Raw genomic sequence first — 27,190 nt, forward strand, 5'->3', positions numbered from 1 at the left:
ATCTTTGGTAGCATATGGTGAAAACACGGCTTCCCCCCCGCCGACCGACGACCTTCACGCTTAGCAATCAGCTAAAAAGCTAAAAAAAAAAAAAGGCGAAACCTGCGACTTCCGATAATCCCGTCTGTCGCAAAAGCCGTTTCATTTTGGAGATGAGTGACTATTCAATATCCATTTGCGAGGCAATTAACGCATACATACGTCGGCGGCCGTTTTAATGTCATGGACGACACGGCGAGGCGTGCATGACACACACACACACACACACACACACACACACACACACATGTGGTGCTAAATTGTTGGAAAACGTGACGCACTTTGCGGTAGATCTCCCTCCGAGTGTCAATGAGTGTGTTGACATTCTCACCGATGACACTCCATGGCGGTCGGCGTGAATTTTTTGTTTGGTTGCGGGTTCTTTTCTCGCCGTATCCATGGCGACGTGTGCCAAAAAATGCACCGGTGCTTTTGTTTATTTTTTTTTTCAAGATTCACTCATTCATTCTTTATCCATACCGCTTATCCTGAACTCAGGGTCAGCCTATCCCGGGCCGGGATTGGACGAGAGGCGGGGTTCACCCTGGACCAACTTCAAGTGAAGAAGTGAATAATGTCCACATGAGTCTTAATCCATGTGATTTACACAACAAGACATCATAACCTAGATCTGCCTAAAAACCTGGCAGTTATATTGGGGAAACTCTTCACTGGTCATTAGAACTGAAGCAGCCTCTGGGATGAGGGCAACAGGACTTGTATGTCCTCAAGTGAAGACATACAAGTCCTGTTGCCGCAATTTCAAAAGTAACACCAAGTGAAGACATACAAGTCCTGTTGCCACAATTTCCAAAGCAACACCAAGTGAAGACATACAAGTCCTGTTGCCATAATCTCCAAAGCAACACCAAGATGTGTCAGCACCCATGGACCAGGATAATCTGCACTCTCCAAACCACCAGAACCAGACCCCTTTCACTTCCACATGAGCCTCAGTCCATGGGATCCAACAGGTCTCACTACTTTGTCTGGCTTGACGTTTCACGTCCGAATCCAGGTAAATCCCAAAAAGTTGCTCTTTTGCTCCAAGGAACGACACCCCCGTTAGCATAGCGACACCCTTAAAACTAGCTTCCGCAGATCAACTCTTCCATTTACAGTCATGGTCAAAGGTTTTGAGAACGACACTTTCACAAAGTCTGTTCCTTGAGGGTTTTTAGGTGTTTGCCAGATGTTTTTATGGTTGTGTCACTCTCAAAACTTTTAGCCATGACTGTACTTTGACTGAACGCAGCACAGAATCTACAAGCCACCAACGAGCCACCATAACCTACGTCCGCCAAAAAAACCTGCCAGTTCAATTTGGAAACTCCCCACAGGTCATTAAAAGTGAAGAAGCCTCTGGGACGAGTGCTGAGATGCCTTCAAGTGAAGACATACAAGTCCTGTTGCCAAGATAATATTTCGACAAGAATACAGAGACAACGATTTAATCGCTCATTCACATTTAGACACATAAATATTCACTCTTTCATTCATATTTTCATTCAAAGAGATACAAGTCAGGGGGCAGGGTGGCACAGTGGTTCATGCTTTGGCCTCTCAGCACGAAGGACCCTGATTGGTTTCCCACAAGGCGACCTTTCTGTGTTGAGTTTGCATGTTCTCCCCATGCCTGCGCGGGTTTCGTCCGGGTTAGCATAACATCATTAGCATAGCAACCCCTCTTACACCTAGTTTCTGCAGATCAACTCTTCCACTAACACACACAGTAAGCCAGTATGGCGGACTCAATTGTCCACTCAAAGGTGGACTCAATTGTCCGAAAATGACGGTAGATACCAACAATTGTTCCTATTTGGTGCAGGGCAGTAAATGGGTAGGACTCATTTTGGTCCAGGGTTCACATTTGATGTCGAGCGACGGACCAGTAGAATTATAGCGTAATTACTTAGAAGTTACTCAAAGTCCACATTTTCCCTTTGTTTACGTGCAAAGGAGAACAGGTAAATTATAAAAAAACGACTGCTCCTGAAGAAAAGCAATTTCAACAACACCAAGGCTCAGTTCTGTCTTCTCAGTTCTCGGTGCATTTTGTTGTATTTGAGTCTAATAGCGGCACCGAAACTGCAAGTTTCTTATCAACCTCAACCGACAAATAAGAAGTGACAAACAACCTTACACTCCACGTCCACTTTTCTCTTTCTTGACAGCGACATCTTGCCGATGAGGGTGTCGGATCCAAACGGAAAAGCAGGTACATTTCTAACGAGAAGTGAAAATGCTATTTCCAGACCCGTTGCTAAGCATTAGCAACGATATGCTCAGAACTCAGCAATGCTAAATTCTGAATCACATCGTTTTGTGCCGTGTTGCTAACACTGCGTAAAACAGTGCAACCCTAGCAGACGATATAGGAAATGCATTTTTATTTCATGATTTTTATGTATTTTTTCAAATAGATTTATTCCACGAGCAGCATTGGACCCCCGGGCGGGCAGTTCATAACCCTCGTTTCGATTTCGAACCGACAAAATGACAAATACGATCCCGGTTAGCCGCCGCCGCAGCGAGTTAGCGAACCCGCTAGTCGCCGCTTCTTGCCAAAACCGACGTTTTCCCTCCGGGACGCCGTTTCCAGCACTTAACCAGCTCTTCTTCCCTTTCATTGGCACATTTCCGTCTTGGTTGTGTAAACGTCGCAATTATCTGGACAACAACAAGTCACGCTAAACCTTGTAGGCGTACATGTACGCACGGTTTCCGCTCAAAGGTGCATCCTGCGATTCCATTTCAGGGACGAAAACGTAGCCTTTGCATTCTTTGGAAAGCTGACCTTGGATTTTCTTCTTTTTTTTTTTTTTTATGTGTGTGTGGAGCGGCACGGATTAGAAGAAATCTTCCCCGAACACACATTTCGCTCGGAGGGACGCGCGCCCCGGCTTTATTTCACAAATGCGAAACAAGGCTACTTTCTGCGCCGCAATCTTTTGGCGATTGACACAAAAAAAAAAAAAAAAAGACACAAAAATTAATAACTAAATGGAACGCGATGGCCGGTGGGGAGGGGTTCTTATCATTTTCCCGAACGTGTCAAAAGTAGGTCAAGCGGAGAGGCGGAGAAACTTGCTCAGTTTCGTGTAAAGACTTCCAAAAGTCAGGCTGAACTCCTGGGCAATGTGACCTCCCGGTGAATTAATGACTTTCTTACTCGTGCCTCTGCGCGGCTGCAGGAACTGCAAATTCATGCTAAAGTTAGCCAAGTGCACTTGAAGCTTCTCGGTGGTTTAAAAATTCCGTTCGGAGAAATGCGATGCGTCGTGGTTCGGCCCGGATCGTGACCCTTCGCAGGGAATAACAGGAATAAAAAGATTGAGTTTTTGAGGAAGCTTCTAGCTAGCGCTAGGCTAACCCCAAGCTATGCTACCATGTTATCTATTATAATCTTACTTTTTTCCCATTTTTTTTCTTCTTTTTTTCCTCCCCGTTCTCTTGTCCATTCTTATCCCGAATGATGTTTTTGTTGTTGTTTTCTCTGCTATGTATTTATTTGTGGACGTCTCTTGCTATTGACTGATTGTCCTCTTATTGTTTCTCTATATTTATTTATATTCATATTTATTGTTACTAAACTGTTACTCTGCTTTGTAGAAAGCTATTCCCCGATGGGGATCAATAAAGTTTATCTTATTTTTATTCTTGCTGTTGTTGTCACTTGTCTCTTCTATATATATTTATATTGATTGATTGTTATTGTTGCTGTTTTTCCATCCCCTTTGGGGATCAATAAAGTTTTATCTTCAGCTTTTCCTATGTTGCACTGCGTCCACCGTTGGTATTTATGAATATTAAAGCTGTTTTTGTATCACGTCAGCTATTAGCATGTAATGCTAAGCGCGACTGGAATGATTAGCATGATTAGCATGATTAGCATGATTAGCATGATTAGCATGATTAGCATGATTAGCATGATTAGCATGATGCTCTATCTTGTCGAAGCAGAAGGCCGCCTTGATCCGGACACAGAAAGCGCCAAATCTACAAAGATTTATGGAAATAAAAAAATAAAAATAACAAATGAAAGCGTCTTTGTGTACCTTGAAAAGCGCTATACAAATCATATGTATTGTTATTATTATTATTATTAAAACCTGAATTGGCAAATTATTTGTCCGCGTCTCACATTTATGTTCTAAATCCTAATTTCACTTTCGCTTTCATACCCTCCCGAACAGGCCTAGCGTAGCAGGTAAGCGCGTTCGAAGCACGGAAATGCACGTGGCGTTAGCTTCCACGCTTCTGCGGCTCCGCGGCGCGAACGGGAATAAACAGCGGTGGCCTCGGCATATTCGACGCCTCGGGCGAGGTCATGAATGAAAGATTTTTATATGTTTTTGAGGCTACGTCGTGCCAGTTTTGTGTTGCGGATCAAAGGCCGCGGATGGAGCGCCTTCGGTTGAGGCGTATTTTCGCGTGATGATAGCGGCCGATGCAACAAAAAAACCCCGTCATGATAAAAACACACGCCGCCTCCGTCTCTCAAGGCGATTGAACACTCATTGAACGTGAGAGGGAGTGAAACTACGTCTGTCAAAAGCAACACAGCGGGGAATAAAAAAAGTATTTTAATTTCAATATCGGAGATGATAAAGAAACGGAGCAAAGTGCTATCGTGAATGAATGAATTCACAAATATATTGATTTATCTATTTATTTGTTATTTTTATGTATTTAGGGTTGGAAGCAACATCAGGGCTGGGTTTTTGAAGGATTTTTTTTTTTTTAACAATGCAAAGAGGATTCTCAAATCACATTATTAATTATTATTATTGTTATTATTATTATGATTATTATACGCAGCAGTAGAAGTAGCACTAGCGTTGCTTAATTATTCATTTATTCATCTATTTATTCATTTCCTATGAGGGATGGGAGCAACATCTGGGCTGGACTTAATCTTTTTTATATTTTTTTATGCAGAAAAAGCGTTTTCAAATCACACTATTATTATTATTATTATTGTCATTATTATTAGCTGCAGCTGAAGTCATATAAGTAGCATTACCATTGCTTATTTATTCATTTATCTATCTATTTATTCATTCCATGAGGGATAGAAGCAACATTTGGATTGGGCTTTTAATGGATGATTAATGTTTTAACATTGCAAAAAGGTTTTTACCTATAATATTATCAATGTAATCATCAGCAGCAGCAATATTAGAAGTAGCAGGACCGCTTATAATGTGTTTATTTATTTAGCGAAAGAAGCAGCATCTTTTTGGGTGGGGCTTTAAATGGGTTAGAAGAAAATAGAGTTCATGGATTTAAAATAATAATAATAATAATTATTATTATTATTTTAGTTATTTATTATTTTATTACTATTTGTTATTATAAATAATGATAATAATAATAATAATTATTATTATTATTATTGTGAGCACCAGCCAACAGTAGTAATAATATTATGCACTTATTTCTTTGAATGAATGAACAGAAATAAATGGGGCAACGACTAACAAAATAGCGATTCCTTTTCTCTTTTATGACATTTGTGATTTTGGTGCCAGGAATTAAAAAAAAAAAAAAAAAATGAAAAAACTAGAAAAGAGTCGTCAGGGTAAAAAGTGCCGTTAAACATGATTTTATGCTCGTAGGAAATCCGACGCAGTTTCGTGACCCGATGCTGGATGGACGAAAAATCGGCAGGAAAACAAGCGATAGAGCGCTCCAAGCTGCTTGTTTGTATTTCCCTTTAATCATTAAAGCTATGCTAATTTATTTAAAACATGCATTTGATGAAAATGATTCCACACATCAACCTCTCAGCTGTGTTTCCTTGTCAAAAAAAGCATTTCGAATTCCAGGTTTCGTGACTGTGGCGTGTAAAAATAGCTAATTTGTCACGTTTCATGTCACTCCCAGATGCCCGATTTGTTGTTTACATGGAACGTTCATCATGTTATAATGAACTGAATGTTGAACATTTGCGGAATAAAGGTCCTCAGATCAAATCAGAATAATACTCTGGATTGGAAAAAAAAAAAAAAAAAAATCCTGTGAGAAAAATGTCTGTTGTGGGAGCAAATATGCTCTTTCTTTGTAGCTTCGTAGCTTAAAAAGAGTGGTGCTTTTTTTGAAACGGCCAAAGACATTTAAATAGAGAAATTATTTTAACAGCATGAAAGAAAATGAAAAATGTCATGTATGCGAGTGGCCGGCCCGGCAAGTGGAGAATAGACGGAACGTGAAGGTCATGTTATGAGTTTTGTGCGGCAGCTACAGTAAAAGTAACATGAACATCTCTCATTACGGCTTCTTGAAAGGGGTCTCAACATTGTTCGGATGTCAACCGACCGATTTTCTCAAACACACGCCTGTATCTGGAAAGAAGAAAAAAGAACTCCATTGTACGAGGAAGTCCATAGTGGGAGAGAAATATGTTGGGCTGGTGCAGGACTCTGGTTCCAAGAGGAGCCTTAAAATGGTGCTTTGCGGTTTCATAAATACTTTGAGAATGCCGGTAGAGAGGTACGGAGAAGGTCAGAAGGAGTTTGGAGATTGAGAAAAAGCATAGAAGGGGGAATACTGGAGTGTTACAGATGTTTGACTGGTGCAGGACATGTATGCACGCTTTGGGACAGTGGTGAGGTGTGACAGGGGAGTTCAAGATGAAGGTGGAAGTGCATCAGCAGAGATGAACTATGGTACTCTGAGGAATTCTGGAGTGGCACGGAGGTATGCTAGCCTGGTGCAGGACATGTATGCAAGCTTTGAGACAGTGGTGAGGTGTGATGGAGGTTTGACAGGGGAGCTCAAGATGAAGGTGGGAGTGCATCAGCAGAGATGAACTATGGTACTCTGAGGAATTCTGGAGTGGCACAGAAGTATGCTAGCTTGGTGCAGGACATGTATGCAAGCTTTGAGACAGTGGTGAGGTGTGACAGGGGAGTTCAAGATGAAGGTGGAAGTGCATCAGCAGAGATGAACTATGGTACTCTGAGGAATTCTGGGGTGGCACGGAAGTATGCTAGCCTGTTGCAGGACATGTATGCAAGCTTTGAGACAGTGGTGAGGTGTGATGGAGGTGTGACAGGGGAGCTCAAGATGAAGGTGGGAGTGCATCAGCAGAGATGAACTATGGTACTCTGAGGAATTCTGGAGTGGCACAGAAGTATGCTAGCTTGGTGCAGGACATGTATGCAAGCTTTGAGACAGTGGTGAGGTGTGATGGAGGTGTGACAGGGGAGTTGAAGATGAAGATGGAAGTTGGAAGTGCATCAAGGATCAGCTCGGAGACCCTTCTTGTTCACTAAAGTGATGGACAAACTGACAGACGATCTGTAGTGCGAGCAGGGAACAGGAGAAGGAAAGGACCCAAGTGGAACCACGAGGTTAGAGGGGTTGGAGACAATGAGGGGGGATGGTTTTAAGTACTTCGGTTCAACAGTCCAAATAGGAGCTTTATGGATGTTGGCAGATGATTAGCTGCAGTTGAGAAGAAGGTCATTGTGCAGTTAGCACCTAAAATCTGAATGTCAACCTTGCGCCCTGCTAACTGTTTGGGACTGCGCCACAAAAAAAATGAAATCATTTGTACCGAATGTAAACCAAACACTATCACACACCCTAAGAATATGGTTGGCTTGCAGTCTCAAGTTGGTGGGATACAAAGTAGTAGATAAAAATGTATTTATTGTGATTTAATACCACTAAATCCAGTAGAGAAAAAAAAAAGCATACAGGCCAGAAAAAAGTATTTCCATCCCGGGGAAGAAACCAAGTTCTTCCATCCCGGATCATAAATCACGGTAAACTCTCGGTTGTTCCCTTGTACTGTCATCGCTAAGTTACTACAAGGAGGTATGGGGTTCCGGAAAGATCCTATAGCTGCTGCTGCGCATTTGGACTGGAGGAGCCGTAGGGGGTAATAAACAACGTAGGGCGTAAGGTAGGATGCCTCCACGCGCTGTTTCGCGCCTCCGAGTTTGCCGCCGTGTACGGGAAATAATGCGGCGCGCAGGCGGTCATCCATTTCCGGGGCAGGTCGTCGACAGGGAGGAGGATTGAATTTCCCGGGAAGGAAAGGAAAGGAAAAAAAAAAAAGGGGAAGGTATTTTCTTGTGATTGATGTGGAGGGATGTTCAGATATTTTATCAAAACAATGTCTGTGAATGGAAAACAGAAAACATCGGAATAAAATAAAAAATTAAGCGCGTCGTTTTTGGCAAAGAGATCGTCTTATTTTTGTATAATAGTAATATTTATTATGGTATTTTGTGCAGGGTTAAGACGGGATGCTCATAATATCACATTTCTATACATTTTCTGCATTCATAATAATAATAATGCTAAAAATAATATACACTTAATGATGATGATGGTATTATTATTATCATCATTACCAGTCTAGTTTGTAGAATTATAATACTTATACTAATTATTATAATGTGTTACATTATATTATATAATAATATTTCATAATTGTTATATTTATAATAATTGATTATGATAACAGTATGATTGTAGTATGATTATGATTGTAATAATTATTATGATCATCAATCATTCATCCATGTTGTTATTATTATTATTATTGTAATATCATATTATATTACATTATAACTATTATTATCAAAGTATATATTCTAATAATAACAATACATAATTGTTATGATAACAATAATATGGGAGTATGATTATAAATATGATAATTATTATGGTAATCCATCATCCATCCATCCATATTATTATTAATGCTATATCGTATTATTTTTTTAAAGCTATATCATATTATATTGTATTATAATACTATTATAATATATGATAACCTCTTATACTAACTATTATCATTAGTGTATGCATTATAATAATAATAATACTATTCTATGTGTATTCCATGTTTAATATTATATCATGATAACGATAATATAAAAGTATAATTACAATAATAAAATTATTATTATTTCTATCCATATTATAATTATTATTATCATATGCTATATACTAATAATCATATCCCGAGTACAGCAAGGATGGGTTCCAGCAGCCCTCATACATAATGTTATTTCATGTCAATGGGATTGTAGCAAAAAAGCAAAGTTCTTTTTTTTTTTTTTATTATTATTGCTGAATATCCTGTCCGACATTAGCTATAATGCTAAAAAAAAAAGTGAATAAATATGAATAAACGCAAATACACTGACAGCCGCAGGGCACGCTGACACGACGGGAAATAAAGAAATAAAACGCACCATTGCATTCAATTACATGATCTTTAGACGCAGACAATTGCTGCAAATGTGCTTTGGCTTTTAAAAAAAGGGGAAGAAGATGAATAAATATATTTATATTTAATTTAAAAAAATGAATAAAACTACACAGTAATAGTTAAAAGGTAAACACATGATGGAATTAATAGCTTTTATGTATTAGTTTGCACATATGACTCGCAATCAAAATGTGGGGATGAAAATGATCATAACTGAAATTTTTATTCTTAAATTATCCTTAAATTCTTAAAAGACATTGAAATCACAGGAAAATGAATTTTAACACAAAATGACATTCAAAGTCTAAGTTGGTTCCTGTTGTTGAATAAGAGTTCGACAACAACGGCGGTCGACCAAAAAAGATAAAAGAAAGAAATCTAAATATTTCGTCGAAGCCGAATGCTGCTTGACTTGTTATGATTTTATTATCCATTCATCCAGTCACTCTGACATTTTTCCTTTTCTTTTTTTCATTCTGTTTATTTGTAGCCTTTTCTATTTTGCTGTATGAAACCATTTTTTTGGTTGTAGTTTTTGTTTTAAATTTAAATTTATATATTTTATATATTTTATATATTTTTTTTGTTCAATTTATTATTCATATGTACATATTGATATCATATATATTGACATTGTTATTGTTGCGCTGCCCTGACAAAATAATTTCCCCAATGGAGATCAATAAAGCATTAGCTTAGCTTAGCTTAGCTATATTGGAAAAAGTCAGATTTCCGTGGCGTCTTATTTCATTTGCATGCCGTCAGAGAGGTTGGTGGAAACTGTTCACTCCAGAGACACTTCTAGAGATACACAACTATTCACTCGCTCATTCATTCATTCATTCATTCATTCATGCAACCATCCCCCTTTAAAAAAAATACATACACAAATAAAAAGAAAGCAGACAAAAATCAGGTATGACAAAGGGTAATATCAAGGAACAGTGAGAACTAGAACTAAACAATATAAATAGAGTGACACAAATAAATAGTAATATAAAATAAATGCAACTTCTCTCTTCATGTTAAATAACTCAAAAAAATAAAATTAAAAATTAAAAGAAATTATATATGTATATATATATAGATGTGAAAAAGTAATGTTTCTTTGTTGCTCTACTACCAAGCTAGCTTTCACTGCCGCAGTGTTTTTGGATGAACACATTCTGCTGCCGTCGTAGTTTGGATTTTAATTCTTGAACAACTTGTAGTTTTTCTGGAAGGCTAACATTAGCATACTTAGCTCCGTCGATTGTACTCTTTGACAAGCGATGCTGCCTCGTAACACAAGAGACGAACCACTAAATGCGGGACGCCGTCACTTTTGGGGGTAACATGATTGAAATGTAGTTTATGGCCAAGAAACGCGTTTGACTTCTTTATTTCGATACAATCGGACAACCATTCACTCACTCATTCACATGTCATGTACGGACAAACAACCGTTCACCCTCTCATTCATGCGTCCGACTTTATGAAAACTTACAAACATTCACTCCCTCATTTATGTCATTTTGAGACGTACGACTATCTACCCAAGTCCAAAAGATACCCAATATTCACTCTGTCATCCATAAGTCCGACCGTATGAAGACGTCCCGCCATTCACTCAGTCATTCACATCATATATCGAGACGTACAACCATTCGTACCCTGATTCAGTTGATTCACTCATTCATAAGTCAAACAGAGACGTACAATCATTCACACGTAGAATAGATAAACATCCGTTCACTCGACACACAGGAGAGCGGTTCTCCCTGGAATTAGGTGGTTTAGAGCGGTAAGCTATCGGGGTTGGTGTTAAAGAACAGCGGGTTCAACAGATGCTCCCTTTTAGATTTAGCAATGCAACACAACCGTCAGTATAATCCTTTATGTTCTACGCAAACAGGACGATAAAGGACGGTATGCTGATAAAAAATGACATTATATGAGTCGTATAAAGAACGAATCCTTCATGGACAGCATGCGGTCTGCTGATTAGCTTAGCGTGTAGCTAGCATCAGCAATACAAGGTAGCATCATGTTAGCGTTCAACATGAAACTTCACACATAGAAATAAAACGAGGAAAGCAGGTGAGCATGAAGAAAGGCTAAAAATTGATCGAAAAGGGGAAAAAAGAAAATAAAGATGCTACCGCTTCGTCCACACGTGCGCGGTGCGTTCATGAGCGTCGGAAATATAAGAACTTACCAACTCACCGACTGAACGGCGTTGTTTCAACAACAGTTAAATACACATTCGTACGTCACAATGTAGACAAATGTCACAAACGTGCACTCCTTCATGCAACCTGCATGCATATATTTGGTTATTTAAGAAAATTAAGATAATATAAAATGTATTGATCCCCATAGGGAGGAAATTCTTTCGTCACAGCAGCGTAACGGTTGAATCTGAATATAAATAGAGACAATTAGAACAATAAAAAAATAAAATAAAATAATGATAAATACATGAATAAATACAAATAATTTAAAAAAATGAAACAGATAAACAGACAGCAGAGAAAAAGCAACAACATCAAGGAAAGGGATGGAAAAAATAAAAAAAGATTGTAAAGAAGGCAACCAAAACCAAATGACAACAATGAAAATAACAAGTATATTTTGATCATTTTTTTTCTAATGTAATTTTTTGAATTTGAAGATTATGGTGATACGGGAAGGTCTAAAGAAAACGTGTTCAAATATTTTTGTCGCACAAGCCAGTGAATGAACGACAGCACGGAAAGAAAGAGGACGGCGTTTTTGATTTGGTTTTTGTTTGTCATAAATACATGAAGGACTTAAATAGAGGTTGAGAGTTTTGCTTAAAAGTGACCTACAACCCAGAGTCTTTTCTGTTTTTCAGAGTTGCAAGCATAAATGTAATATTTCTCTGCAGTTGCTCATTGAAGAAAAAAAAAAAAATATATACATCACATAAAGACAAAAAAAAAAAAAAAAAAGGTTATATGGCATGTTCATTCATTTTAAATTTCAAAAAGGTTGTGTGGGAAACAGAATGTAATATTTCTCTGCAGTTTTTCATTTAAAAAAAATAGAAAATTGTTTATCCATCACATAAAGACAAAAAAAAAAAGTAATATGGTGTGTTCATTCATTTTGAAATTTTAAATTTCAGAAAGATTGTATGGGAAATGGAATGTAATGTTTCTCTGCAGTTGTCCTTTAAAAAAATGTATATATATCAAATAAAGACAAAAAAAAAAGAAATAAAGCTATATGGCGTGTTCATTCATTTTAAAATTTTAAATTTCAAAAAGGTTGTGTGGGAAATGGAATGTAATATTTCTCTGCAGTTGTTCATTTAAAAAAAAAAGATGGTTTATACATCACATAAAGACAAAAAAAAAGGTTATATGGCGTGTTCATTCATTTCAAATTTCAAAAAGGCTGTGTGGGAAATGGAACATTATTTTTTTTTATTTTTCTGCAGTTGTTCATTCAAAAAAAATAAAAAAAATTGTTTATACATCCCATAAAGACAAAAAAAAAAGGTTTTATGGCGTGGTTATTAATTTAAGAATTTTAAATTTCAAAAAGCTTGTGTGGGAAACAGAGGGTAATATTTCTCTGAAGGTGTTCTTTAAAAAAAATGTTTATACATCAAATAAAGACAAAAAAAAAGAAATAAAGTTATATGGCGTGCTCATTCATTTTAAAATTTTAAATTTCAAAAAGCTTGTGTGGGAAACAGAAGGCAATATTTCTCTGCAGTTGTTCTTTAAAAAAAATGTTTATACATCAAATAAAGACAAAAAAAAAATAAAGTTATATGGCGTGTTCATTCATGTTCAATTTCAAAAAGATCGTGTGGGAAATAGAATGTAATATTTCTCTTCAGTTGTTCATTTAAAAAAAATAAAAAAATGTTTATATATCATATAAAGACAAAAAAAAAATGTTTATACATCAAATAAAGACAAAAAAAAAGAAATAAAGTTATATGGCGTGTTCATTCATTTTAAATTTTTAAATTTCAAAAAGCTTATGTGGGAAACAGAAGGCAATATTTCTCTGCAGTTGTTCTTTAAAAAAAGATTGTTTATACATCAAATAAAGAAAAACAAAAAATAGAACGAGTGTTAAAAATGACAGGAAGAAAAGACGAATCGATGATTCACGAGCTTCAAGTCGTCCACAAATAAACACCGAAATTACTCTAAAAACGACTCGTTCCGGGTGAAAACATCCCCAAAACGGCGTCGCCGTAACCACGCCCAAAAAAAAAAAACAAAAAAAATTAAAAAAAAATAAAAGTCCACCCTGCCTCCACGTCTCGTACATCTCCACCCATGCGGAAGGCCGTCCGTCAGTTTTACTGCACATCGGCTTCCTCTCAACGCGGCGTTTTATGACGGATGGCCTTAAGTGCGAGCAGATAACTACGGCCGGTGGAGGAGGGGTGATAAAAATGTGAAAACACACATCCACGGACAGGAAATTGGCCATTTTGGAGAAATTGGCACAGAGGAGCTGAAGTGATGGCACTTCCTGTAATGCTCATCCTTTTGAAAAGCACAGATCCGCCGGGAGACGGTTACACACTGGATGTATTAGCGGCTACGCTAACCTTATAGACCTCCCTCTCACACACACACACACACACACACACACACACACACGATCCGATTGTCCGATTGGTTTGGTTTTCGGGAGCGGGTGTTTTGGAAAATCCTGAATGGAAGGCGTTGTTATTATGGTCTGTCGTTTCCAGAGTGGTTTGTATTTCACGTTGATATCGAGGTGGAAACATCAACGGTAACTAATATTTATGGGATGTTTGTATCTATGCAAACACTTGCCTCCTGGTTACTTTTACTGCCGGTCCTGAACGTGTCAAGGTGAGGATTAAATGAAAGATAAAAAAAAATATATGAAAAATAAAGAAAATCCATCGATAAATAAATGCATAGGTATGGAAATAAATAAACAATAAAAAAAAAAAACAATAAATAATAGGTAGTCTACTACAACAGAAGAAGTAGCAGTATTTTAATTCTTATTGTTATTAACAATAGTAATAATAATAGACAAAACGATATATTATTATTATTGTTATTATAATCATAACAATTATAGTTTCTATTATTATTGTATATAAATTCAATTATCATTATGATGAATAATAATGATCATAATAATTATAACAATAATGATATAAAGATGAGAATTATAATATTAAAAACAATAATTGTTATTATTGTTATTATCACAATGATAATAGTTATTATTATTATTATCATTTTTATTATCATTATCATTATTATTATTGTTCTTGTTGTCATCATAGTGATAAATTACAACTAGTGTTATTATTATTATTACTACAGCTAGTAATTATAGTTATATTAACATCAATATTAATAATAATAATAATAAAATACCTAAAAGATCACCATCAATGAGTTTTCTTCACTTCTCACAACATTCGACCAAAATCATCCTCAAAGAAGAGTTTCACAAATACAAATAAGCCAATGATGAAAGCAAGTGTGTCCAAGTGTGTGTGTGTGTGTGTGTGTGTGTGTGTGAGCTATTAATATCTCAACATCACTGTGTTTGATGTGTGTGTGTGTGATCTATTATTATCTGAACATCACCATGTTTTGAGTTTTTATTCTCACGCCGTCACGCTTTAGCAACCGTTAGCTCTGCTGGTCACATGACGCGATGCGTTCAAATCCAGATCCGCTAATTTCCGGAGGACGGTTTCGACACGACGCCGGAAACAACGCAGGCGGTCGCCGGACCAGCGAGGGGGCGTCTCAAACAAAAAAAAAAAAAACGATACTCACGGAGGGTAATTGCTGGCCTGCTGGTTGGAAAAAGCGCCGCCGGAAGCGCTAACTGAGCAGAAAGCCTGGATACGCCTTAATCCACATTCCCTCGTAGCATTCCCGCCTCGGTGGATCCGTCACCTGCGAGAAGAGAGCGACTTCACACACACGTCTTGGACTTCAGTGGGAAACAAACGAATTGAACCAGAAAGATTCATCGATTTGAGCGTGTTTTGTACTTGAATTTCGCTAAAAGTGCGCGTTGATAGCGTATCGGGGCGCTTCATCCGGCCGAAACGTCCGAGCAGAAGGTACTAGCATTAGCCGGCGACACCATGCTATCTGTTTCTGCAATATGGGAACACTTCTTTACTTGATCGTAGCTCGACTCACATGATGCACTAACAGGTCGCCTAAGTTTGATATCGTCCTCAGATGGACGCTTCATCTCGCACAAACATCTCAACACAAAGTGCAACCATTAGCCGACGACACCCTGCTAAGCAAGACTGAGCTACATTTTAATTTGATCTTCTACACCTTCATACTCTTGCATTGGATAGGAAACTTTTTTGACAACACAAAAAACTAAGACCGTCCATAAATGGAAAAAAAAACGAGTTGAACCAGATATATTTATCAATTCTGTGTTATTTTTTGGATTTTGACTGTTAAAAGTGCACGTCGATAGCGTATCTGGACGCTTCATCCGGCTGAAACGTCCGAGCAAAAAGTACTAGCATTAGCCGACGACACCCTGCTATCTGTTTCCACGGTATGGGAAGGACCTTTTTTTTTTTTTTGCAACACTTTTTTACTTGATGCACTAACAGGTTGCCTATGTTTGATATCGTCCTCAGAAGGACGCTTCATCTCGCACAAACATCTAAACACAAGGTCCAACCATTAGCCAATGACACTTAGCTAAGCAAGACTGAGCTACATTTTTATTGAACCTCCTACACCTTCATACTCTTGCAGTGGGTAGGAATTTTTTTTGACAACATGAGAAACTAACAATGTCCTTAAATGGAAAACATGTGAGGAAACAGAAATGTTGATCTATTCTTTTTTATTTTATACTTAAATTCTGCTAAAAGTGTGCCTTGGGAACATGAGAAACTAAAAACGTCCTTAAATGGAAAAACAAACGAGTTGAACCAGATATATTTATCAATTCTGTGTTATTTTTTGGATTTTGACTCTGTTAAAAGTGCACATTGATAGCGTATCGGGACGCTTCATCCGGCTGAAACGTCCGAGCAGAAGGTACTAGCATTAGCTGACGACACCATGCTATCTGTTTCTACTGTATGGGATGGACTGAGCTGGATTTTTTTTTTCTGCAATACTTTTTTACTTGATCGTAGCTCGACTCACATGATGCACAAACGGGTCACCTATGTTTGATATCGTCCTCAGATGGACGCTTCATCTCGCCGGAACGCCCGAGCTAAAGGTACAACCATTAGCCGATGACACCTCGCTATTCATCTCCACTGCAAAGGGAACAAAAGAGCTGGATTTTTTCTCCTCCTGTACCTGAACGTAGCATTTCATGCTAAACATGCTTTACAACCAGGTCACCTAGCATAGAAGCACACCTTTATACAAACTGTTTTGGGAACATGAGTAACTATTAACGTCCTTAATGGAAAACAAATGAGGAAGTTGCAATATGCAAAATATATATTTTATTGCCTGTTCTTATATTGTATAGTTATTTTATTGCCTATCTGTATATCTTATATATATTGTCTATTTTATACAGTTTTATATTTGTATTGTCCAGGACTACAGAAGGAAATTAGCTATGAGCTATAATCTGGCTCTAATCTGCCTCTGTGCTTAATGTATTTGTACACTGTCCTAATAAACTTCGAAACAAACAAGTTGAACTAGAAAGTTTGATCGATTCTTCTTTATTTTTGTACTTAAATTCCGCTTAAAGTGCGCTTGGATAGCGCAGTGGGAAAGCGCAAAGCACGACCATTAGCCGATGCTATGCATCTCCGCCGGACAGAAAAGACTGAAATTTTTCCTGCGTACAAGCACAACTTTATACTTCCTTTGCCTTCTTATTCGTTATACTTTTTTAAGTGGGAACATGAAGTTCTCAATCATCACCGCGTCCACATGAGGGGACGATCTAAAAAAGACGAGTCCTCCAAAGCCCTCGCTCGCTCACTAGCTCGCTCGCTAGCAGACTGTTCAGGGCTTGTTGCATTTATAATACATGGGCGTACTCTGTGCTGTTGGGGCCATCTAACATTTAGCAAAATTTGGGAAAACAAAAAAAAACACTTTTGCACTTCACACAGCTGTCAGGTGTCCGTCACAGCGAAAGCGTTCGCTTTTCTTCCCGCCGTTTCAGAAGCGCGAGTCGGCGCCGCTTTTCATCCTCAAGTCACTTAAGATCAATGAGGTTTCAAAAAACGGACGGGTATTTAAAGTCGCGCAAAAAAGGGATTTCAAAAAGACTCGCGTCGCGTTTGCAAACATTAGGCTAATTTGAATTTAAATACCCGCCTGTTGCCGTTAAAACGGTGGGAAGTAAATCACCCGTTTTAAGGCAGACGGTGTTTTTTTTTTGTTTTTGTTTTTTTTCCACTTGAAATTCCACCCGGGTTGTGCGTCCCGGGTTACAAGGACCGACTTCTTAGCATCGCGAGTCGGAAGAACAGACCGGAAAAACAAAATGCCATCTGAGCTCCAAAGGATGGGAGGCTGAGACGACAACATAGCGAGAAGCTCTGCATCTCCTCGCAAACAAAACCGGCTGACGGAGAAGCTTCTGTCTGAAAGACCCGCCTGATGAGATTTAGCAAACATGCTAACCGCTTTCATTGTTTACTCCTGGTTTAAGTTTAGGGTGGATTTTTTTTTTTTTTTTTTTGAAATAATTTGATGGATGACATGTTTTCTTTTTTTGCCTATACGTTGGTTTTGATTTTGTAATTTTTTTTTTTTTTTAGTATGATTTTCAATTACACACAATGCTATAAATATAAACTGTGGAATACTTAATATCAAACTTTAATTTATCTATTTATTTAATTATGCTGACCCCTGACATTATTTTTTAAGATGCTATTTATGTATGTATTTTTTTTCGTACATATGATGATACCTGATTATGTTTAATTATCTAACACTTTAGAATCAGAATTAAAAAAAAAAAAACTATTTGTCCCCGAGGGGCAATTAGGGGCACATAGGTTAGCAGTAGCAAATTGTGAAGAATACAAAGAATAAAATTAAAAAACAAAGAAAAAATTGTGTGCATATATATATATATATGTATGAAAATTAAAATAATAAAATGAATAATAAAAATATATAATAAAAATAAAAAAGTAAATTACTGTACAGAATGGAAACAAAAAGTACAGTATAAATGAATTATTTTACATTACTTAGTCATCCATTTATTCATTTATTTTTGCTAATATCTGGTAGGCATTTATTTTCTATGACCATCTATTTGTTTCAATTTTTGTTTTCCTTTTTTTGTGGGACAGCCTTGCAAAATATATTTGCTTAATTGAGAAGCTTTTAATATGATTATGTATCACACACATGAATATGAATATGAACTGTGAAATACTATATATATCAAACCTTTTTATCTATTTATTTAATTATGCTGATTATCATACATATATATATTTGATAATACAGGATAGTGTTTAATTATCCAAGATTTTAGTCATTCACATATTTCTTAATTTTTGCTGATATCTGGTAAGTGTTTATTTTCTATGACCTTCAATTTAATTCTGGATTTTTTCTGTGTTTTCCTCAAGGTTATGAATATTGCACACTGGAACACAGTTATGTTGCTATGGTTAATTATCTCAAACTTTAACCATTTACTTACTTAAACATTACATTATTAGTTTTTGCAGACATCTGGTAAGTGTATTTTCTATGACCATAAACTTATTTTGTGTTTATTTGGCTGGTTATTTTCAGTATCCATTTTTGCAGGATGTCAAAACAGACTTATCTCCAAGTTAGATGTACCTTCAGTAAGATGTACCTTCACTTCCAGAACAAGGGAAGATGGCTGCCACCAACCTCAGCAGTATCCGGGACAACAAACCAGGAAGTGACCAAACAGGATGTGACATCATCACACGACAGACTTCCAAACAAAATACCTTTTGGGACAAAACAATCAAGTAACGGAAAACCCTTGCGAACCGCCTGAGCAATACGAGTCCACTAAAAAACATCGACTGCCAAATGAGTCATTTGGCAAAAGTACAACTTGTATGCCTGGTCTAAGACCTGTTTGTAGTCCCTTGGTAAACAGCCTTCACTTCAACTAAACTCCCAGGGAACCTGGCTGTATCCTAACCATTGGCCAGCTGTGACAAGTGACCTAACTGTCCACCACATCTCCAACTTCTGTCCACTTCTTCTTGTGCTGTGGAGAGGGCGAGTACTTACAACTCAGGCGGTTCCAGAACTGGTTCAAGAGAGCTCGGACTGAACTGGCAACTGCTTTGCGTAGAGGTTTTTGTCTGTGACGTTTCCTGGTGGAGGGGAAACTCCTGATTTCTGCAGATACGAGTAGAAGGGGTCGGGCTTTCGTCATGGCAGTGCCCTCTGGCATCAGTCTAGAACGGAACTCCTGGGTTATGCTTTTGTTGCCAGTCTCTGCGCACTTTTTGGTCCAAGGTGGTACGTCAAAACATCAACAAGGCGAAAGCAGAAGCAAGAAACCCCCTCATTTATTTGCCGGTAACTTCACTGAACCGCGCTTCCTCTGAAATTGCCGCAATTGTCACCGGGAGGGAAACGGAAACCTGTTGATATTTTAGCTGATATTTAGCTGATGTCACATGTTGAGTCAATCCCTGCATTTCCTGACAAAATATCAATATGCAAGTCTTTTGTTACAGCAGAGTTTAGATTTATCTGCCTTTCGGACCATAGAGTCCCAAGAGCCTCCCGTGTGCGAGGCATGTGTCGGGCGAAATTTCCAAAGCTCCATCACCCGTCCACTAAAACATCTTTGTCCATTCCAAGCTCTTTCCGTGCTAAAATTAGCGCCACAATCTGACCAGAGCTTTTTTTTCCAGAGCCTCCGAGTGCAAAAAGGCATCTTAGGATGTGTCCATACTCTGGCTCATCCGGTTCCAACTGACCGAGGCCCAAAGACATCAAGTCCACCCTTCAGTTCAGCAACGGCATCCAAAGCCTTGTTTGGAGGCCCTGAGGACACACAGGTCTGTGGTGAAACTTCGAGCGACGCTGCTGCAAACATGCACAGAAGACAAAGCTTTTAAGTTGGGAGGAGGGGGCGGACATGTATGCTCGGACTGAAATTTGTTCTGTCAGCTTTTATCTTTACGCTGCATGTATTAGTGATGGGTCCTGTGTCTGAGGGGTCCTCGGGCAGTTATTGTTCCCCCCACTCAGGCTGGGGAAACCGGCTTCACCTCAAACACAATCTCCGATTGAACGTATTCCCCGGTGTGTTCAAATCTGTCCTTTTCTGATTCGGTTTTTCTGTCTCCAATTACAGACTTCACTTCCGCTGCACCCTCCGGCACCGGCGCTTCCGCAAGAGCTGCTTCTGCCTCTGGCTTTAGCGCTCGCACTTCTAGCTCTGCGTCTGTTCTCCGATTCCGAGCATCTCTTTGAATTTCCTCGGCTTCTCCGGCGGCCTTTTCCACTCCCGGCTTAGCTTCTGGGCTAGAATGCGTGGAAGACATCGTGGCATTGTGACGGGGGAGAAGTACCGATCGGGTCAAGCTGAGGGTGACGGAAAAGCAGGAGCAGATATCTCCAGACAATAGAGGGAAGAAAGAGGGATGTGAAAGAGACGATGGTGGGAAGATGTTAGTGGACCACGAGACAAGGATCACATGGTGACTAGAGAGGTTGGTTTACTCTGGAGGGACAAAGAAACCTGGATAAGGTAAAGGATGAAGGGACCAATCAGGAGGCGACAGTGAGGAGGTGGTCAAGGACAAGGATATATGGAGTCAGAACCAGGTGAAGAACTGTCGAGCTTCTCGACCGCTGACCTTATATATACCCTATTTTGTGGACCATAAGGCACAACGCGCTACAAGGCGCAAAAGAAAACATCCTCTCCTTTGGTGTTTTCCCTTCAGGGGGAATCCACCTTCTCCATCCAACCCTACCCTCTGGATCCTCCTCTCTCACACCAACTACCTTCATATCCTCTCTCACAACGTCCATAAATCATCTCTTTGGTCCTCTAGACCTCCAATTCCAGCATCAATCTACCAATATATCCACCATCTCAGACTCTGACCTCGTCTCCGAAACATCTACCGTCTGCCGTCCCTCTGATGGACTCCTTCCTGATCCTCTCCATCCTGGTCGCTCCCAAGGAGAACCTCAACATCTTCATCTCTGCAACCTCCAGCTCTGCCTCCTGTCTTTTTGGTCATTGTGACCGTTTGAAGGCCTCACAGCATCTCTGGTCTCACCTCCATCTCCTCCACCTTTGCTTGCATTCTGGCTGATCGTCTTCTATCTCTTTATCGCCACCCGGTTCGACCTGATTGAACCCGTTTCTTCACCTCTTGATAAAACATACGCTACATAAAGCCAAACAAAATTGTCAGTTTAGTCGTTTATTCAAGTCATTCGCTCGTTCAATAACCCGCTGTCAAATTTTGTCTTCTAACCACGGCCATCTCACTTTGTTCCCCTGAAAAAAAAAAAAACTGTTTGGTATTCTTTACTCGACGCACTTCATCTGCTTGCTTCCTGCTCTTCCGTGCCATTGATTCATTCTTGTTGAATTCCCATCATCGACTGCGTGACTGATGGCCTTGGGTTTGAATTCCGCATGTATCCTAACAGGTGTCATTTTTGGGGCGCCTCAGTAATATTGTGTTGAAGCGCAGAACGTACCCCTATTAGAATAAGTGGTGGAGGCCCTACATACTGTTCTCTGATTGGTTTATCATCGCCATTAGCGACTTTGTTACGCTAAGAATACTTTGACATTTTTTTGAATGCGGTAAAAATTGGTTGGAGGTCAGAAAGCACAACAAGAATCCATACATAAGGCGCACTGGATTATAAGGCGCATGGACGATTTTTGGGGAAATGTAAGGACTTTAAGTGCGCCTTATAGTGGGAAAAATACGGTATCAATATTTTGCTGGAATAAATTTGGAAATACAACCGCTCAGGTCATCTCCGTTCATTCTTCGTAAGGGAATGAACAGGAGTGGGTGAAGGACACCAGACTCAGACAGGTGTAATGCTCTTACCTCGCACTCATCCCTAGAAGCAGAGTTCTCGAAGCTCATGGCGTAGGCCTCGGACAACTCCTGACTTGTTGGCATCAACGGATTCCCTTTTTTTGTTTACACTCTTATTCTCTTGGAGTGTGTCCGATCGCCGAGTCGAGCTGAAGCCGCAAGAAGACCAGTTCTGTTCCAAGATGTCCACTAACACTGCTGTGCTTTCCAGTGAATGGGGACGCACCTGTAGTGCCTCATGGCAGAATCAGGAAGTGATGTCATCAGATGCCAGACTTCAAAATAAGATACCTTTGCCAAAAACGAATCGAGTGATGGATAAATTCCACCCGAGGGAAGGAGTTCAGGGATCCACAAGATGTCGGTTGCGGCCTATTTTGGGACAACGCCACTGTTCCGGTCCAAGACGGCAAGATGGTGCTTAAAAATATCGACAAGAAACCTGCTTATTTATTCGCCGGTAACTTCACGATGAACCGGCTTCATCTCAAATTGCAGCAATCATCAAGAAGGAAACCTGTTGATAATGACTTTTTAGCTGATCTCACATGTTGAGTCATTCCCTGCGTTTCCTGACAAAATATCAATATCCTGGGTTATGCAAGTTGCAAGTTGCAGCAATGTTTAACCCAAGATTTATCTAGCTTTCTGCTCCCAAGAGCCTATCATGTGCGAGGCATGTGTCGGGTAAAATTTCCAAATCTCCATCCCCCGTCCACTGAAACATCTCTGCACAACTTTGTCCATTTTGAGCTCTTTCCGTGCTAAAATTAGTGCCACAATCTAACCGGAGCTGTTTTTCAGAGCCTCTGAGTGCAGAAAGGCATCTGAGGGCATTTATGCAGCTGGACGTGTCCGTACTCTGGCTCATCCAGTTCCAACAGAACAAGGCCCAAAGATGTCAAGTCCTGCCTTCGGGTCGGCCACGGCACCCCAAGCCTTGTTTGTGGGGGTCTGAGAACACGCATGGCTGTGTGGATACTGCCTTGGTGAACGTCAGAGAACAAGAAGCACTTGTAGGTTAGGGGGAGGTAGGGGGGCTGAACATGTATGGCTGTGTGGATACTGCCTTGGTGAACGTACACAGAACAAGAAGCACTTGTAGGTTAGGGGGAGGTAGGGGGGCTGAACATGTATGCTCCAGGATCAGGAAGTGACTCAACAGAATGTGATGTCATCAGATGCCAGACTTCAAAATAAGATATCTTTGCCAACAAAAGTGACGGATAAATTCCGGTGGAAAATATATGAAGGAACGCTTTTAGGGACCCACAAGATTTTGGGACTACATAACCATTTTGGTCCAAGGTGGTACCTCAAAATATTGACATGGTGAAAGCCACTCATTTGCTCGCTTCATCTTAAATTGCCGCAATCATCAAGAAGGAAAACGGACACCTGTTAGTCATGATGTTTTAGCTGATGTCACATGTTGAGTCATTCCCTGCATGTCCTGACGAAATATCAATACCCGGTCACGCTTTCGGTTTTTCCCGTCCGTCTCTTCGCATGGCCCCGCCACAAAATCCGGCTCTTAAGCCGCTAAAACGCTCTGCTATTTCCACCGATTTACCACGGGGGCTCTTTACTGAAACAGCTGCTTGTTGCATCTGGAAATGATGCTGATGAGAGCAGAAAAGCTCAGCCAAGACTGTAAAAAGTCGTGGGCCGTTAAAACAAAACAAAAAAAAAACAAAAAAAAAACGACCGAAAGCAGCGGCGGGTTTTCCGCAGGGGGACGAGAGGCGACTCCGGCATGAACGATGAGTTTGTCAATACGCGTCGGTTTATTAACAGCCAGTCGGTCCCAAAAACTCTATTTAACGCTTTTTGTTGTTATTCTAATTCGATGACTGCGGGCATGCGGCTTCCCTGCGGGGCGGCTGAGTTTTCCAACGGTGCGACGGGAGGATGTTCATCCAGAAGGATTTCCAAAACAATGATGCGGCACGAAACTACGCAGAGAAAAGGGAACCAAAACAAACAAACAAAAAAAAAAAAAAAGAAATTGCCGGATATCAACGCGAGCGTCCAATCAGGCGAAGCCGTGACATCCGCTGCTTGATTTTCACAATTGTTTATATATTTAGAAAATAATAATGATAAAAGAAAAACATGCAGGAGGTTCATTAGAAACCCTTAATGGTTGTTGATCTTTTCTAATTTGGAAAAGTCGAATTTACAATTTTACATGTAAACGATTATAACAATCAAGTACTGAAAACGGCTTCGCCTGATTGGACGCTTTCACTGATTTCTGTTTTTTTTTTTTTTTCTTTTTGTTTCGCATTCGTTCCTTTTTATTTTGCACTTTTATGCTGCATCATGGTTTTGGAAATCCTCCTGGAAGAAAATCCGCCCGTTGCGTTTTTTTGGAAAACTCAGCCGCCCCGCAGGGAATGTTGAGCCGCGTTTTGTAATAACAGTGCATTTTGTAATAAACGTCCAAAATGTGATAACTTTTTCATTTCATTTTGTAATAAAGACGCATTTTGTAATAAATTTTGCCGCATTATGTAATAAGTTATTACATATTGAGAAGATTATCACAAAATGCACTTGCAACTTTTTTATTTTCTAGGAAATGTAATAACATGGTGCATTATGTAATAACAATTCTAAAGCATAAGTTTGTTAATTGTATTTTATTTTACTTAAAAGTATTTGTAAAAGCTAGACCTATTATTAGTATCACTGTATTAGCCTAGTAGCATTACTTATCAATTACTATCAGTACACTATTCAAAGCATTAACAGAGAATATTCTATAAATTCTATGTTATTATTTTGTAATAACAATTCTAAAGCATAGTTTATTTGTTTGTTAATTGTATTATATTTTACTTTAAAGTATTTGTAAAAGCTTTAAACTGCTGCTACTGTATTAGCCTAGTAGCAGTACTTAGCAATTACTATCAGTGCACTATTCAAAGGTTGCATTAACAGAGAATATTCTATAAATTCCATGTTATTACATTTCCTAGAGAATAAAAAAGTTGCAAGTGCATTTTGTAATAATCTTCTCAAAATGTAATAACTTATTCCATTATGCGGCAAAATTTATTACAAAATGCGTTGGGGCAGTTTATTACAAAATGCGGCTTTATTACAAAATGAAATGAAAAAGTTATTACATTTTGGACTTTTATTAAAAAATGCACTGTTATTACAAAATGCGGCTCAACAGGGAAGCTGCATCCCTGCAGACATCGAACCAGAACAACAATGAATAAATAAACAAAAATAAAAAATACCGGGAATTGGTGACAGTGTCCAATCAGGCGCGGCCGTGACTTTCGGTACTTGATTTTTTATTTTTTTTTACATATTAAAATAAAATAATAATAATAATAAAAAACAAACATGCAGGACGTCATGATGGTCCAGATGTGGAGTGAGAGGGTGAATGTGTGTCTCTACATGACGGGTGAATGAATGAATGAATGGTGGTTGAACTAATTCTCCTAAAGGGGATCAATAAAGTATTATCTTATCTTATCTTATCTTATCTTATCTTATCTTATCTTATGTAGCGTGGGATCGGCTTCAGCAAATGTCGGATTAGCGTGAAGATAATGAATGAATGAGTGAACGAATGAATGAATATATAAGAATATACAAGAGTATACGACTCGTGTCGGTAAGACTTGGAAGGACGTTGCCATGGAATCGCATTTCTCCTAATAAGATAAGATAAGATAAGATAAGATTAGATAAGATAAAATTAGATAAGGTAATACATTTTTGGGGAAATTGGTTCAACCACCATTTACTCCCTCACACATTCACCCATACGAGTTGCAAGAAAGTCTCCATCGAATTCAGGCTTTTCCAAACAAGCTAAGATAAGCTAAGCTAAGCTAACATAAGCTAACCTAAGCTAAGCTAAGCTGAGAGATGAAAGATGAGCGATGAGAACAACTTTATTTATCCCGAAGGAAATTGTTGCGCCAGAGTTTCAAGCAAAAACATGACAGTAATAGATAATAGTAGGAAGAAGGGAGAATAAGAAATACGATAAAATATAAATCAAGTGTTTTCAAGTGGCTATCAAGTGTTTTAAGGTCTTATGTACAAGTAAGCTAAGCTAAGCTAAAATATACTTTATCGATCCCCATGGGGGACATGTTTTTGTCACAGCAGTGTAACAGTGACAGTATCAATAAATATGTGTATAACAACAAATAGACAATTAAAAGATAGCAAAAGAATAAATAAATAGACAGCAGACGGACAACAAGGATGAGAACTTAAACAAATTGCAAAACGCCAGGAAGATCATCTCCTCGTCCGCCTCAATCACGAATATAAAATATAAATATCAGAGGAGCGTCGGGCCAAGCGAGAATCCGACCTTCCGAATTCCGCCGATCGGTTTCTATCGGAGAGGCGTCTGGGATTTTTGCCTTTTTTTTTTTTTTTTTCCCCGCCGGCTGTGAAAAACTCGGATCCAAACAAAGCGCCCGAGCAGCTGCGCCGGCGTAATTTGTCGGCCCGGTTGTTGGCAGTAACAGAGACACCTTGTTTTTTTTCCCCCCGCAAGATGTTCTATTTCTCATCCACCTCATTACCGGCAACACAATTAATCTCAATGCGCGATATCCGGTTTCAGGTTATTTACCGGCATCTGCGCCGCGGCCGAAACCGCCGCGCTACAAGCTAGATGTAGCTTTAAAAAAACACGTGGATGAACCGTAATCCCCGGTCTTTATCTTTCCCTTTCACTCCTGACTTCCAAGGTGGATATTTTGTAATTATTTGGCATCGAGCGCTAGCTGATGCGCTTCTTTATTTTTACTCTACGGTAGCGAATGCTAACGCCGCTACAATGCGCTACGGGTGTTTGCTAATCCCCTGTTTTACAGTGT

The 27,190-nt window shown here is 39.0% G+C and overlaps 1 protein-coding gene across 2 annotated transcripts in view; it reads right to left on the reverse strand.

Annotated features, from left to right (window-relative positions):
- lingo1a (leucine rich repeat and Ig domain containing 1a) overlaps positions 1 to 27,190 on the reverse strand; it is a 195,304-nt gene that overhangs the window by 89,214 nt on the left and 78,900 nt on the right. For both annotated transcript variants that reach the window (XR_015106339.1, XM_086149066.1), the window contains exon 3: positions 15,082 to 15,204. The gene's annotated coding sequence lies outside the window, so the exon portion shown is untranslated. The remainder of the gene's footprint in view (positions 1 to 15,081; positions 15,205 to 27,190) is intronic.

The sequence above is a fragment of the Fistularia commersonii genome, chromosome 7, assembly GCF_037954325.1.
Source record: "Fistularia commersonii isolate RoL2024-O1a breed Wild chromosome 7, RoL_Fcom_v1.0, whole genome shotgun sequence".
Lineage (NCBI taxonomy): Eukaryota > Metazoa > Chordata > Actinopteri > Syngnathiformes > Fistulariidae > Fistularia > Fistularia commersonii.